The 12,494-nt window shown below is 38.2% G+C and overlaps 1 long non-coding RNA gene across 3 annotated transcripts in view; it reads right to left on the bottom strand.

Moving 5' to 3' along the window:
* The window catches only part of LOC124962408 (uncharacterized), a 48,657-nt gene that overhangs the window by 29,770 nt on the left and 6,393 nt on the right, over positions 1–12,494 (bottom strand). For all 3 annotated transcript variants that reach the window (XR_007104472.1, XR_007104471.1, XR_007104473.1), the window contains one exon: positions 1,122–1,259. This is a non-coding gene — a long non-coding RNA (uncharacterized LOC124962408). The remainder of the gene's footprint in view (positions 1–1,121; positions 1,260–12,494) is intronic.

Here is a 12,494-nt window from a genome sequence, read left to right as displayed (position 1 = left end):
CATGTAACATACCACACCCAGATCCTGTGTTTCACAATTCCTGGGAAAGACTGATAAATACTTCATCATTCATATACAGCTAAGGGATCTGTTATTTTATTCTTTTATTATCATAAGCCCATGAGATGATGACTATTACATATACAGTCCCTGCAACAGAGACTGCTAGTAAAAGGAAATAAAATTGAACAAAATCTCTGTCCTCAACAACTTTTTATCCACTCATTCTTGTGTTTATTGAGCATATCTTATACATCATACACTGCGTTAGTTGCTAGAGATATAAAAATGATTAATGCCTTATTATTGTCCTTGAGAGGCCATGGTCTAGCAATATGAACAAATAATTGACAATCTTTGTTAAATGCTGTAATAGAATGCAGTGCAGTGCATGGGGGAAGGTCACTGAAGGCTTCATGAAGCTGATAAGAATTAATCTGCATTCTGAACTAATAGGAGTTACACACATATGTAAGGGAAAGGCATCACAGGAAAAAGGCAAAGCAGTTGAGGTAGAGAGAGCCAGAATTCAGAGAAGAGGAAATAGTACAGCCAGGCTTTAGCACAGGTTGTATGGAAGGAAGAAGTGGGTGATAACACATGGAAAGGTAGACAGGAAGATGATCCTGAGGGTCTTAGACACCACAGTTAAGGGGTTTGGATTCTATATAGAAAATCAAGACTATACACACACACACACACACACTCATATATATTCTAAAAAGATTTATTTTAACTCATAAATATGTTTTGGATGGTATTGTTAGGAACCTGGACTAGCAATGGAGTTGTGTGAGGGCAAGGGGAATTCAAGACCAGAAGGTCAAGTATGAGATTATTATAAAAGACCAAGAAAAAAAAGTTGGTGTTGAAAGAAAAAAGAGAGAGAAAATACAAGATGTTCAGAAGATACAAGTCATAAAAATTGGTGAATGAAAGATATGTTGGGAATGAGGAGAAAAAAACAGCAATTCTAGAATGAGTATAGAGAGTGCCCAAATTTACCTGGTGTTTTGTTGTGCATCGATTATAAGACACAATGGGGAGAATGGAATTCTGGTTGGGGGATGAAGAAGAGGTCTGAGTAGCTGGTTAGAGGGAGATGAAAACAGCATTCTTACAGGATGTATTTGAGATGGATCTGACGACTCCCAGTGGTAGTCTTGGTTAAGTAGTTGGTTATGCAAGTGTGGAGCTCAGCTGAAAGTTTGGAAGCCAGTGTCTAGATGTTCATCAAGGTCACAAAAGTTGATGATTACCTAAAGAGAAGGCACAGAGTACAGATGTTCAGTCTGAAAGACTCAAGATGAACTTTAGAGCAACCCCGAAGCAATCGTAAATGAAATTAAATTTTCCTTTAAGTTCCTTCCTGCTACTTTGAAAATTATCTCTGGAAAGAAAACCAAAAGTATGGTTTCCCTACCAACACAAAAGGGACCAAAATGAGTTATACTGAAGAGAGTCAGATAATGTACAATCAACATGGGTGAGAGACAACGGGAAGGGTTGAAAACATGCACCACCCGCTTCTGAAGGAAGCAACCCCTTCCCAGGTTGTTAGCCAGGGAAGACATACCCCAGGTGTTACAAAATCTGATATTTCAGGAGGAACTATAAACATGCTGTTTTACAGGAAATTTCATGTAATAAAAAAAACCCTGTGCATAAAATTTATTGAACAACTACTATGTACCAGGCACTAATCTAGGATCTGGAGATTTTGCAGTGAACAAGAGACAAATGTCCTTTCCTAGAAAGAAGCCTAGATTCAACTGTGGAAACACATACAATAAATCAAATGGGTAAAATGTACAGTCTGCTTAGTGGAGAGGCAAGCATTGATGAAATATCAAGAGGAATGTGGGATAGATAATGTTAGTGTGGGCTGCTCCATGAAGAACAATGGGAAAGAAAGGCCTTGCCAAAACATCTGAGTAAAGGACTCGGGGAACCAAGCAGGTGAGCCACACTGATACCTTTCTTCATATCCACTCTAAGAGAAGACAGCAAAGTCAAAGTCTCTGGGTGGGACTTTGCCCAAGGAGCTCAAAAAGCCAGTGTAGCCAAAATAGTGAGATCTAGAAGGAGAGTCTGGGGAGATGGAGTCATAGAAATAAGGGAGAGCAGGACTCTTCAGGTCTTGTCAGCATTGTGAGGGTCGGAGCTCGTTTTCTGGATGAGTCAGGAAGCCCCTGGTGCATTTGGAACAGAGCAGTGAGTCTGTGCTCGCCACGTTGAGAGCATACAGAATAAGGGAAGGGATGGGAGACCCCAGAAAAAGACTCCACTGCAGTAACTCAGACTAGAAATACTGGCTGCTTGGGTAGGACTGGTACAGGTGGAGGGTGAAGAAAAGGTCAGACTGGGTCCATATTCTGAAGACAGAGAAAACAGTTGTGTTGAGAAGTGTGAGAGGAAAATCAACAACTCCGAGGATTTTGGCCTGAACTGGATCAAGGATGACTGGATTACCACTAATAAATATGGTAAACTGTGAAGTTGGGGGGCGTATTAAAAAACTGGAGCTCATTTTTTTAACCTACTAAGTTTGAAATGTACATTAGATCTCCCAGTGGACTCATCATCTGGGAAACTAATCTGTATGTTTAGAATTCCAGGGGAGTGAGCCAAACTGGACATAAAAGTTGAGGAATCAGAGCATTTAAGACATAAGATTGGAGTTATCGGGGAACTGAGTGCCCACTAATGAGAAGGGCAAAGGACCGCTATTTGGAATTGAGGGAGATGAGGAGGAGACAACAAAGCCTACTGAGAACTCGCAGCCAGGGAAATAGGAGAAACCCCAAGAAAATGTGGTACTTCAGAGAAGAAAGTGCTTTAAGGAGAAGGAAGTGGTCACCTGAGACATACGTTGCTGTCAGCCCCAAGAAAGGCACACTTAGCAATGTGAGGATCGTTCATGACCCAGATGAGAGCAGTTTTAGAGTGATTGATTGTAGGATTGCCAAGGATCACAGTGCTCAACAGGTTCAAGGAGGAGCAGGAAAATCAGGCCTAGTAAGTATTACAAATCTGCCAAAGAATTCCTAGGGAAGTAAGAAATAGGGTAGTGGCTGAAGGTAGAAGTGGCCCAAAAAAGAGGAAAGTTGCTTCTTTGAAGATCAGAGAAAGATGTGTGTTTACAAGAAAAAAAATTCAGTGGAGAGAAAAAACTCATGATGCAGATGAGAGAAGACAATTGCTGGGAAATTCCCTAGAGTATCAGAGATGGGATGGGACTCAGAGTTGGAAGGGAGAGGCTGGATCCCAGACAATGACGGACACAAGTGCTGGCTCCAACATGCAGACCACTTGTTTGAACCTCTGCATGAGGCCTCTGCTCATCCTGAAAATGCACTGGATGCTATGGATCCTCCACAGCAGAAAAGGCTTCTCTTAGAAACACTGAAACACAACCAGTGTTCAGATTTTCTTTAAGATACACTTCCAAATTAAAAGATGTTCTCCATGATTAGTGGGATTTGGAAAAATCACATGTGCTGGAAATGTTTGCATCTGTAATCTTCATTACATCTTATAATCTTCATCTTCATTGCATCTTATAATCTTCAAAGGCTTGACCAACTTCAACCTGCATCCCAGTGAATTCACACTAGGACTGTTTATATTTAAAAAAAAATATTTTAGTGTGAGTCCATAAGGAATGGATAGCTTCATCATTTCAGCAACTAGATTAAAACTACCGACATCTCAGTCTGATTTTTCTGCTAACTACATGCTAATATCATCTCAGAAAAAAAATCTTACTTTGGGAGCTCCTTATGGAAAGTTAGATTCCAATCACACATGTGAAATTGTGAAAACTTTCTTTGTCAAACAGGGCTCCAACTAGAAGTTAATACATTAGTGCTTACTGCACAGATTAGCACTGTGATCCTTGGCAACCCTGGACCGGCTGCTTAAAGAAGGAAGAAGTCTGCCCATGGGTCAAGGTGCCTGCTGCTTAACCAGAAGACACTGGTATCAAATGACAAGTGATCCTACTTCCTGGAATAAAGCAGTTAATTTAGTAACCGTTTGTCAGTTACTAAATTAATGAATAAAAATTAGTTCTGTCTACCATCAGAAGCGTTGCCATCTCCATCAGAACCCAGATCTTGAATGAGCATTCTTTTCAAGGGATTTCATTAATTAAGAATCATGAGTAGAACCTGAAGATTTTCTTGTATAACTCACAAGTGAACTGGCTTTCAGACAAGTACTGATGTGCTTTGTTGCATTTTAGATAGCATAAGAAAAGCTGATTCTCCAGGCCATTTAAAGGAAAACACTGATTCACAACTTGCTTTATTTGCTGGATATTTCTATCCTAAGGACAAAGAAGATTTTTTTCAACTTAAGCCTCTGTTCTCTATTTCTCATTGACAAGTGCAGTTTTTTTCAAAGTTCCTAACTAGATGTTAAATAAATAGTAGCTTATAAAGCATTCTCCACCTTTAAGTGGTAATAGAGAACATCATATTGAAATGATTTGTATGTATTTATATATATACGTATATACACATATCAATGTATAAATGTGTTTATATATATATATATATATACTCTACACATATGCACACACATTTTTATTTTTTAATTTTCATTCTTTTCAAAATGCTACTTCACTAAAATGATAGTAAAAGAATTTTTAAAGGTATAAAAACACAAGAGAGTGACAACAGCAAAGGTATGACAATGACTACCTGTTTGGTCAAGGGTAGGGAGCTGAACCTTCAGCTGTAGCCAGTCATTTATGGCGCAGAGCCTAAGAGGGGCTGAGAAACCGGACGCACCAACCGCCTCTGAAGATGAGGATAAGGGACGGAACTGAAAGCAGGGTGAGCTGAAGGTCTGTATGAAGTGGAGAGATCTGAAGGACCCTTCTCGTATGCAGAGCAATACCTTCTACCTTGAAGGATGCAGGGAGTAGCCCTGGACTCCCGAATGCCAGAGCGTGAAAGAACAGAGGTCAGGATGGAAAATACTGAAAGGTGAGAACCTGAATTCCAGAATGCTGGTAGCCAGACTTATCATACCTCTCTGTTCCACACTTGGCATGGCTCTAGAAGACTTCTTTCTAGAGACATGAGTGAGTCTGTGTAAGAAGATGCTCTCAGATGACAATAGGCGGTGTTATTTCCTACACTGTCAAGTTCCCTGACCAATCACCTTATGCTTATGCCAACCAGGAAAGCAGTGGAGACTACACACTCGCAGTTTGCAAATAGTTTTTTGGACCCTCACTTCTAAATATTAAAGCAAAGGCATGGGCCATAAGACACTTGGGGAAGCTTCCAACATGAAAAACTGAGGCTCAAACTCACAAATAAATGCAGATAAAAAGAAAATCAGAAAATAAACAGACAATGCTGGAGGAGGAGAAGGAGGAGGAGAAGAGCAGAAGGAGAAAGAGAGAGCAGAGAGAAAAGGGAGAGGGAAGAGGGAGGAGAAAACACCCCACAACCAAAACAAAACTGCATAACTGATAGAATCAGATACAAAATAAGATATTCTATATATACATACACATATGTATATTGGTGAAATGAGAAAAGGGTGCTAATTTAAAAAGAGATTATTCAAAGAATAAGAGCTTATGAAAATTAAAAATATCATAGCAATAAAAAATACAATAGGACTAGATGATACAGTTAAGGAACAATTAAAAATAAATGATACAGAATAAGACAATAGAAAAGACACAATGATTAGAGAACAAATAGGAATTTTAGGACTAGTAATCTGAGTAACACAAGTCTTGAAAGGGAACAGAAAACAATTATGAAAAGATTAAAAGGAGAATATTTCACCAAACTGGGAGACATGAATTGTAGACTGAATGGTCAAGCACAGGGAATGAAAAAAGATGAACACAAGGCACATTGTGAGAATGAACTTCAGAGTGCCAAAGTTAAAGAGAAGAAACCATGACCTTCTGGAGAAGAAAAAACAACCAAACATATATAATCTGGAACAAGGGTAAACCCAATTCTGAAAATTAGTAATTTGCAAAATAGAGGACAGTGAAGAAATGCCTATAAAATTTTAAGGAAAAAGATCTTAACTTTTTTTAAATTTTTTTTTTTTTTAGTTGTAGATGAACACAATGTTTCTATTTTGTTAATTTATTTATCTTTATGTGGTGCTGAAGATCAAACCCAGTGTCTCACATGTGAGGGGCAAGCACTCTACCACTGAGCTACAACCCTAGCCAGGTTCTTAACTTTTGATTTAGACAAAATTACAATCAACTTTGTGGGCAGAATAAAGACTTTTAAACATTAAAAATACTTAAAAAGAGCCAGGCATGGTGGCACACGCCCATAAGGCCAATGACTCAGGAGCTGAGGAGGGAGGATCACAAGCTCAAGGCCAGTCTCAGCAAGTTAGAAAGATTCTAAGCAACTTAGCGAGATCCTGTCTCAAAATTAAAAATAAAAAGGGCTGGGGATATGGTTTAGTTGTAAAGCACCCCTGGGTTCTGTTCCCAGTACCAATAAATAAATAAACAAACAAACAAACCCACAAAACTGAAACAAAATGACCTTTGTGACTGTTTTTAGGAAGCTTTTGGAGGACATACACCATCAAAATGAAAAATACAAAAAAAGGAAGACAAGGATCCAAGAAAAGGGACTCCATCTCGAACAATAAGGAGAGGCAAACGTAATTCTCAGGATGATGGTAAAAGTCCCAAGATAAAAGAAGTCTGAATTGGAGGCCGGTGAGGGGACTATCAGAGGGCTTTACTACAGGACAAAGAAAAAAATATCTAATGTCTTTGACCATATTTTAAGAAAATGTGTGACTCAATACAAAGTTAGCCAAAGGTCCATAGACAAGTGGAGCAAACAATACAATAGGACCATTATCACCTGAAAGAAATATTTAAAAGCTGCTAAGAAAAAGGAAATTTAATAATGCACCACATGCCAATTTGTTAACATATTTACAAAGTACTAATAATATAGGCACTGAACATTAACTTGTAAAGTATAATACAACTATATTGGGGACACGGAGAGAGATGGGAAGTGTGCGGGTAGATGGGAGTGTAATAGTTAAATTCCAATCTTCTATAATAGGAAGTAAACACATAGTATCTAAAATCAATAAAAAATAGTAAGACAAAGAATGGAGATACCAAGGTATATAACTAAAAGTACAGGTAAAAATACTGAATATTGGTACTTTTAGGGGAGATGCTGGGTCAGGGAACTACTGTTTGATGTATGTAAATACTACTTGGCTTTCTAATTGCCTGTGTGCACTTACACATCCATGCATGCACACACACCCCAAAACTCAAAAAACAAAACAAAACAAAACAAAGTCATGTGCTATGCAAAGTATTGGAAACATTTAGCAAAATAATATATGTATAGCATATAATATAGTGTTTATATATCACAGAATATTAATATATACCCCAAGATTTTCCAGCTTGGGATATAAAGGTAGTCTCATTAACAAATTAGTCAACAAATGTAGACAGTTTTACTCATTGTTTCTTAGTAAAACATTTTCTAAAGAAATATTAAATATAATTCTTACACATAAATAACTTTGTGTGTGTGTGTGTGTGTGTGTGTTGCTAGGGATTAAACCAGGGCCTGTGCCATGCTAGGCAAGCATTCTACCACTGAAATTACAACCCCAGCCCTTTTTATTTTATTTTAAAGTAGGGCCTCACTCAGTTACCCAGGCTCTCCTTGAACTCTTGAACCTCCTGCCTCAGCCTTCTGAGTCCCTGGGATTACAGGTGTGCACCACCAGGCCCAAATAAATAACTTCTAATACCAGATATGATAGCTAATATTTAATGGGTTTTACATGCATACCAGTCTCTGTTCCATGTTCTTTCCTTACGTTACCTCACTTAATTCCATGAGAGAGATACTACTATTATCTGTATTTTTAAATGAGGAGACTGAGGTCCACTAAAATGTAGTCACTTGTCTGGGTAACGGAGCTCCTTAGAGATGGAGGCAGAATTCCAATGTATATAACAGAAGACTTGAAAGTCTGTGCTATTACCTAATGAGTCAAATTGCTTCATAATCTAGTTGAGGAAAGTACAAACAGAGCAAAACAACCTCCTAGGATTTAAGGGACAACTCAATTTTTCAGAAGAGATATTGCAAATGAATGCAAGCGTTCTTTAGGAAAGATCCACAGGTTACTGTAAGAACTAAGAAAAGGGGGAGAACCCCTCAGGTTGATGGCCCAGGGGGCATTTACTTGGACCAAGCTGGGGGGACAGGGCACTCTTATGAGTGAGTCAAGATGCCCAGGTGGTAAACTGCAGCACTCCCAAGATTACAGATGTATTTTGCATGTTCTGTTCATCTACAAATGGGACTAGGAAGAGCAAGGCAGGCAAGGTCTAATATCAAATTATAAAGGGCCTTGAAAGAAGGCAAAGAAGCTTGGGCTTTACCCAGCAGAAATGGGAAGTAATTGCTGAGCATGTGAGGGCCTAATCTGGACACATAATCACTTGACAAGAGAAGAACAAGCAAGGGCTTCTTTTGGCAGCTGAGATGATATTCATCAAGATCTCAGAGAAGACTGGGATGAGTGATGTTGGGAAAGGGCTGCGACATTTGCCAGGATGCCCAGAAGCAATTTGCATTTCATCTTTTCTACCAAGGAGAAAGATTAAAAAAAAAAAAAAAAAAAAGAACAGATATAATTAAAAGGGAACATGTAACTCTACTTATAAGACATTCAAGTAGAGTATCTGCTTTTAAAAAAATAAGTCTCTAAATTCAAAGAAGACAACCCAGAATAATAAAATACTTTCTTATTATAATCATGAAGCAGCTAACAGGATTTCTTTGAAAATGAAGGAAGACTTCTAGCTGTAACAGTAATACATGTTCAGTATGAGAAATACATAAAAATAGAACGAGGAAAAATCCATGAACATACCCCGTTATCCATAATTAATATTTGGGGATTTTTTTCAATATTTTCTATTTAACTTTGTTCTATGCCAAAATCTAGCTAAGATTATCATGTTATATGTAGACTATATTATTTTCATCTTGAATTATTAACATTTTAATAAAACACTTCATATTCCATTACAAATTTATTTGTACATATAACTCCTAATAATTGTATAATATTGAGTAATGTGAGCATATGTACTAAAATATTTAAGAACATTCCTCTCTAGCTGCGTACGTAATCATATTCTTATGGGGCTGGAGAGGAACATAGGGCCTAAAACATGCTAGGAAAGTGCTCTACCCCTGAGCTACACCCCAGCCCTAAGTACACTTGAAATTCACATTTTTACATACATTTGCTTAAAAGTTGTTTTCTGTATTGTAGATTAACCCTTTAGGCTATTTTCCAGATAAAACTCTTTTTTTTTTTTTTTTTTTTTTGGTACTAGGGATTGATCCCAGGGGTACTTTACCACCTTGCCTTTTTTATGTTTTATTTCAAGACAGGGGCTCAAAAAGTTGCCCAGGGTCTCCCTAAGCTGCTTAGGGCCTCAATAAATTCCTGAGGCTAGCCTCGGACTTGTGATCCTCCTGCCTCAGTCTCCCACGTCTCTGGGACTATAGGCCTGTGCCACTACATAGCTGGTTCCAGATAAAAATCTTTTAAGAAAAAACAATGGTAATTAAAGAAGTAATCAGTTTAAACATAACTTCTCTGTAGGAGAGGATAAAAGAGTTAAACTATAGAACTTCAGAGAGGCAACAAAGACCATTTTTAACCACACGGCTGCCCCTAAGGGAAACTGGTAATGACATATAGGGCTATTTGAGTCTGGTATGTCCTCACCAATACTCATGTTGAGGTTTGGTCTCCAAAGGAACAGTGTTCAGAGGGGATGGGACCTTTAAGAGTTAACTAGGTCATGGAGACTCTACATTCACAAAAGGATTATCATCCTATTATGTTTTAAAACTCAATCAGTGGAATCTGTGGGCACTGTTACAAAGAGCTGTCTGAGCCAGTGAGTACCCAATGACACTTATAGTGAAGATTCTGGGGCTTTGGAATGAGCAAACCAAATACACAGGACCCTTTAAAACAGGGTGCCTTCATGGCTCTGCTTTTTATTTTGAATTTTTATTGTGAAGTGAATGTGGTGTGATGAGCTAAGCACAAAATATGCAGACAGACGACATGGGGTCAGGCATCCCCCAGTCATTACCAGATAGATGATTTTGGACTTGTTAGACAATACTTGAAATTCATTTAGAGAATGATAACAACATCTATCTCATGGAATTGATTTGAGGATTGAGAAATCAGTTGCTGTGGTTCAAATGCCCCCACCATAATTTGTGTTGAGCTTAATGTCCATTGTGAATTATTAAGAGGTAGGACCAGTTGGGACCTTTAGGAGATGAATAGTTAATCTTGCCCCAACAAATGGAGGAGTTATCTCCATTTGGTTAATGGTTATCTCAAGAGTGTGTCTGTAATAGAAGCCAGTTTGGATCTGTCTCTTGTATATGCTCCTCTCATCCTGGGATGCCCTCTACTGTCTCAGGACTCTGCAGAGTCCTCACCAGCTAGAAGGCCCTCACCAGAGATAGCCTCTCAATCTTTCTCTCAGCCTCCAGAACCATGAGACGGATAAACCTTCATACTTTATGAGTTAACACATCTGCTGTCCTGGCATAAGACTTTAGTGGAAATTCACTGCAAAGGGGAGAGGTCATTTAGAGGACAGCCATAAAATCACCTTCATTAGCTCTGAGAGTATAATGGCAGCTCTTCAGATAGAGCAGAGAGAGGAAGCAGAGATCAAAACAATATGGATAATGGAATACCTCTGGTTCTATTTGTTTCTCTTTGGAATCAGAAGTTCCTGTAGATATTCTGGTAATCAGTGAGCACTTTAGTTTGACACTGTGCCTCTCAGCATACAGTAAGCAACTGAGATTATACTATCCAAACTAAATGGCTGATCCTACATGCTTATAATTGTTTTTGTGATTTCTGTCAATTTTCTCATATATTTAACAACTCTGGTTTTGGAAGTGAACAAAATTCACTAATGTTGTCCCTTATAGCCAAAGATTATTTCATAAGCTGGTTATTTGTCAACTTTTCATCCTATAACAAATTACCTGACACAGGCTGCTTATAAAGCAAAAGAGGTTAATTTAGCCCCCATTTTGAAGGCTGAAAGTCCACAGTGCTTTCCCAGTGAGGGCCACTTCTCGTCTGTACCATCTCATTGCCTGGAGGACAACAGCAGGAACATGTGCAGGAACATACAAGTGATTTCATCTCCAAACAAGAGAATTTGAGTGGGACCAATCTCTCTACTTTTATAACCACTCTCCCAAACACCTGGGTGGGGGTAGGTCACATAAAAATTACAGAGAGCACATCTCGATGCCTAAGGACCTCCCACAAAAGTTCCACAGTGCCTCCCAAACCTGCCTCCCTGAGGACCAAGCCTCCAACTACATGAACTTTAGTGGGGACACAATCAAACTGTGTCTAAACCATAGTACAAGGTGAACCCTACTTCAAACCGATCTAGTAAATTAGGGGGCAAAACAGAAAAAAAAGTATCTTTGGCTAACCTTGACATAAAGAACCAGTTGGTTCTACGTTGAAAAGTTCACCAAAACTACAACTGAAAACTTTGAACCTACTTAATGATTTTTAATCAATACCCCTGCAGTAAAACAAGAAACAAATTGCAATATTTAAAGTTGTCCCTCCGTATCCATGGAGATTGATTCCAGGACTCCTGTGGATACCAAAATCTATGGATGCTTAAGTCCCTTCTGTAAAATGGCATATTACTTGCATATAATCTATGTACATCTTATTGTACTCCAAAAAGGTACTAAATGCTATAAAAATATTGTTAATACTGTATTGTTTAAATAATAGCAAGAAAAAAATGCCTATACATGTTTAGTTCAGTATTTTCAATCTACAGTTGGTTCAATTTGTGGGTAAGAAACCCACGGATAGAAAGAGCTAACTGTATTCCATTTGATAAGTTTTAATAAATGTGTGCACATCCTTACCCCTATCCCAATGTATGAAATAATTTTTGTTGCCCCCCCAAAAGTGTTGCCATTAATTCTCCTATTCCTTTGTACTCCTTACTCCAAGAACTCATGAATTTTATTTTTATTGCCACAAATCCATTTTGCATGTTCTAGAATTTGACATAAATAGAATTATGTAGTATATACTCGTATGTGTCTAGCTTCCTTTGCTCGGCATATTTGTGAGATTTGTCTATGTTGCTGTGCTTATCATTAGTTTGTTGCCAAGTCATGGTCCACTGCATGAAAAGTACCACACTCTCCACTCAGCTGCTGATGACCTATGTCCAGTTTGTGGCTGTTACAGATAAAGCTGCCTGAACATTTATGTGCAAGTCTTTGGCAGACATATTTTTATTCTTCTTGGCTCCAGATAGAAATGGTTTTTTTGGGTCATATTGTATGTACTTTTTAACTTTATAAGAAATTGACAAAATATTT

Source organism: Sciurus carolinensis, chromosome 12 (assembly GCF_902686445.1).
Source record: "Sciurus carolinensis chromosome 12, mSciCar1.2, whole genome shotgun sequence".
NCBI classification, from domain to species: domain Eukaryota; kingdom Metazoa; phylum Chordata; class Mammalia; order Rodentia; family Sciuridae; genus Sciurus; species Sciurus carolinensis.
This window is presented reverse-complemented; position numbering and strand designations above follow the sequence as displayed.